This window comes from Oryctolagus cuniculus, chromosome 2 (genome assembly GCF_964237555.1).
Source record: "Oryctolagus cuniculus chromosome 2, mOryCun1.1, whole genome shotgun sequence".
NCBI classification, from domain to species: Eukaryota; Metazoa; Chordata; class Mammalia; order Lagomorpha; family Leporidae; genus Oryctolagus; species Oryctolagus cuniculus.
This window is the reverse complement of record NC_091433.1, coordinates 166,774,173-166,778,693: the sequence shown is the minus strand read 5'-3', so window position 1 is coordinate 166,778,693 and position 4,521 is coordinate 166,774,173. Positions and strand designations below refer to the sequence as shown.

At 37.1% G+C, this 4,521-nt stretch overlaps 1 pseudogene; it reads right to left on the bottom strand.

Moving 5' to 3' along the window:
* Positions 1-2,968: 2,968 nt before the first annotated feature.
* On the bottom strand, positions 2,969-3,042 carry LOC138848846 (U2 spliceosomal RNA; annotated as a pseudogene).
* Between the last annotated feature and the right edge of the window lie 1,479 nt (positions 3,043-4,521).

Here is a 4,521-nt window from a genome sequence, read left to right as displayed (position 1 = left end):
GAAAATAAATTTTATTTCTCACATTTATGAGACTGGGAAGATAAAATTCAGGTGCCAGCATGGATGAAGGCCTTCATACTACATCTTTTCATGGCAGAAGATGGAAGGGCAAGTTAGCATGAGTACAAGTGAGCAAGGGAGGGCTGAACTCCCTTTTAGAACAGATCCATTAAGTAGTCCATTCCTGTGATAAGAACATTAATCCATTAATCATCCCTTAGTAATCCCTACTCCCCAGAACCACTGCATTGGAGATTAAGAGTCTAATACATCAATTTTGGAGGACACATTTAAACATCAGCATCACAAATTCAACAAAAAACCTACAGGACAACTATGTATGAAGAAGCCTTCTGGGTGCTAAGGATAGAGCAGTGAACAACATAAGGAGCTTATATTCCAACGCATATGTCACTCAGATTTTCTCTTTAATGCTCCACATACCAACAAGCGAATTGATTGGAATTTTAAACTACTAGTAATATCATATGTTTATTTTTCTGCTTAGATTTCCTAATCCTTGGAAAGTGTTTTCTTTTGAGTAAACTACTTTCTAGGATGCTGAATTTGGTGACTGGTAAGCTCCACATTTTTACTATGATTTCCACCCTCACCTCCTGAGTCAGAAGGTAGTCCCATTGATACTAAATACATATTAGTAAAAGCAAAAATTATGCAAGTTATTTCAGATAATGGTAAACGTATGAATTGACTGTGAGGCGATGGAAAATTAAACTGTAGACCTGGGTTGGTACAGAAAGCCAGCTGAGCAGAGGAAAACCACATGTAGTAAGACCTACTGCATCTCTTCCTGCTCTAGTAGCCAACTCTATGCCACCCAAGGTCTTTGTCGCGAGAACCTACCAGAGTGCACGTCTGTATGGCCACTTTCTATCCATAAATATATTTAACCTAAAACATTGTAAACTGGCAATTTGTTTTAACAGTCCAAGCATCATCTTAACCACTACACCAAATGCCTACCCTTACCTTGTGTCTTTATAATGGGGAGATATGTATTAACTGCATCTGTGAAAAAGTATGCAAAGCACATATTTACTGATGATGAGTCAACAGAAACATTTTTAATCCATGAAGAGTACCATGCAAATATCATATACACGCAATACTATTTCACCAAAGTAAGCAGTTGGTGAGAATCCTAGTGTGTTATTTTGAGCTAAGCAAGGCAAGCATCTCAGAATTTGTAATAACCAGCTGGTAATCATCTTTCTTAACGCTACATCATTCTTCTATCCAATAAAGCAAATGCCAAAGTTTAAGGACAAGAATGTTTCTTCACATGAGGAGACCTCAAAGTAATTACTTTGATGAATAACTTCCATGTCAGAGAGACCTCAGTAGGAGTATATTCTTGAGAGGTTCACTGCCACTGTGTGCCTTCAGTGTTTTAAACTTGGTTATGTCTGTACTGTAACCACGTCAAGGGATTTTCTAAGAAGCAGATGGTATATTCTGGAAGCTTCAGTCTAATACTAAGTCATAAAAATCATAAAAGTAATTAACATTTGAAGAACGTAAAAGGTCCCAAGTATGTCATACATATTAATACAATTAATCTTCACAGGAATCTTATGAAATAATGATATTTTTATAGTAGTATATCAGTCTTGACCATTGGTTTGACAGATATAAAACAAAGCTTGATGAAACTATATTTGTTGCAATACCAAGATACACAGGCATGTCTTTCTTTTTTTTATTTTGCTTTTATTTTCCTTTTTAATTTTAGCTCCCACATCTTAGGGGAGAACAAGTAGTATTTGTCTTTCTCTGTCCAGCTTATGAAATAATGGTATTTTCACTCCAGTGTTAGAATTAAGGAAACAGAGGTAGTCACTTGAGATGATAGAGCCAGGATGTGTTAAGGGGGAAAATGGTTCCAATAATTTCAATGTCCTTGACACCAAATATAGGGAAGAACTAGGTTGGCACCAGGAATATGAAACTACACTGGGCTAGCTGCCATTTACTGAGCACTTAGTATTTCTTGGCATTGCACTAAGCAGAATATGAATAGTATCTTATTTCACTCCTAATTAAATTTTTCAGGGTAGGGCTTGTCATTTCACACAAAGGTTATTTTCTTGTCACACAATGGAAAATGGCACAATCAATATTTGGACCCAGGTGGATTTATCTCTAACTCTGCTTTGTAACCTCCATAATACAGAGCAAATTCTTGTTCAGATAAAATATTCTTCCGCTATTTGAATGTTACACATTTGGCTTTTTTATTATGGAATTTGTTATTAATGTGTTAACACCCATTTTTACATTTAGTTTTCTATATCAGTGATGAAATTTACTTGTATCTACTTGTAGGTCTCCCAAATAAAGTCAAAACTTGAGCAAATTTTTCTTGATTTCTCTTTCCCCTTGCTTTTGTGGTATCATCTAGAATCCTTGATCCTAAAATCATGCAAGTTTTTTAACCACTACTTTTTTTGACATTAATAAATGTGATCAATTTCTTTGTAAAAGCCTTATTTCCTACATCCATTTCTTCTTACACTTCAATTACATTGAACATAATGCTTGTGCACCTCCAATAGCCAAGGTTCATATGTTGAAATCCTAATCCCCAGAGTGATGGCAGTAGGAAGCAGGGCTTTTGGGAGGTAATTACACCATGACAATAGAGCCCTTATTAATAGGATTAAGACTCTTATAAAAAGGAACCTCAGGGGTGGGTGTGTGCAACAGTATTTTAAGCCTTTTGGGAATGCTGGTTTGTGTCCAGGTTACTCCACTTCCAACCCAATTTCCTGCTAATGCACCTGGGAGTCAATGGAAAATGGCTCAAGCACTTAAGTCCCAGCAACCCAGGTGGGATACCCAAATGGAGTTCCTGGCTGCTGCCTTTGGCTTGGTCTAACCCTGACTGTTGTGACCATTTGGCAAGTGAACTAGCAATGGCATATCTCTCTAGTTCTGTCTCTCCCTCTGTCATTTTGCCTTTCAAATAAATAAATAAAATATTTTTTACACTTGATCTTAGCCAAAAGGCCGAGAAGCGATATAAAATATTTTTTAAATGGCAACCCAGAGGACTGGCTAACTTTTTCTCCATGTAAATAGAGAAAAGACAACAGCCTGCAACCCAGAAGAGGGCCTCACCAGAACCTTACAATGCTGGCACACTGATCTCAGACTCTCAGCCTCCAGACTAGGAGAGATGCATTTGTTGTTAATGAGCCACAAAGACAATGATACTTTGGTATAACAGTCCAGGCTGACACTGATCTTTCTTTTTGCCAGACCACATCTCCCAGGATCATTTTAAAGAGGATTTTGGGGTGGGAAAATTTTAAACTTTCTAACTCTGATAATTTCTTGGCTAGAATCTGGATATAAAATTCTAAGATCAAAGTTCTTTTACTTCAAAATTTTGATGACATTTTCCTGTGTTACTTTTGAAAAGTCTGTTGTAAATATATCTTTTCCTCAAGTCTTTTCTTTCTCTGGGGAATCTTTTTAAATTTTCTGTCTTTGTGCTTTTACAGTTCACTATAGTCTGTCTGGGTATTGATTTTAGTTTTCTTATATGTGCTCTTGAGTATTCCACTAGCTTTTTTATCCTGAACTCCTATATAAGGGCATTTCACAAAGCTCATACGAAATGCTCATTATATTCTAATTTCAAGTTTCCCGGAACTTTTTGAAATGCCTATGTATCTTTCTTTAACTCTGGGATATTCTTGTCCATATTTTTTCCTCTTTATTGTATTTCTCATTTTCTGAGAATGCTACTTTATATATTTTGATACTTTTATACTCCTATGTTTCATGACTCTTAATATTTTTCATGCTTTCCAACTCTTCCTAATGTTTTCCCTTTCTGAGGTCTTGCAGGAAGTTTGTGACCCAGCCTCTAAGCTCACTACTGGGTACCAGCTGTCCCAGTCTACAGTTCTAAATGCCCCTCTAGGTGTCAGGGTGTTTTAAATATAAAAAAAGTTATTCTTTCATACCCCAAATTGTAAATTAGTTCTTTTTCCTGCTGTATGATTTCAAAAGCTTCCCTCATTGCTCTGAGAATATTCATTAAGACTATTTTACATCCACATTCTGTTTCATTAGCTCTGCTTCCTCTGAACACCTCACAATCTCAGTTCTCTTTCTTATTTCTGATGTATATATTTCAAATGAGCTCATCTTTCATTACTTTGGAGGAGTGACCATGTCCTAGCTTAGTTTACTTCAGAAAGTAGAAGTGGTAAGCAGTGCTTCAGTCTGGATTCACACATTCCAGCTCCCCACCCAAGATCTTACTTAGCAACAGTGAAGCGACCTATCTTATAGTTGCCTAGTGTAGGAAAAAGGGAGGACATGCATGAGGGCCAGAACATCTTCCTGTGACCCTGGCCATTGGCCCTGTACCCTAAGAAGGTATTGATCCCCACACCTGATAAGTCCTTGTTCATACAGGTTCTGTGATAGGGACGATAAGCTGCTCTGATACCTACCTCCACATTGAACTTCCAGTGTCAGCCCCAC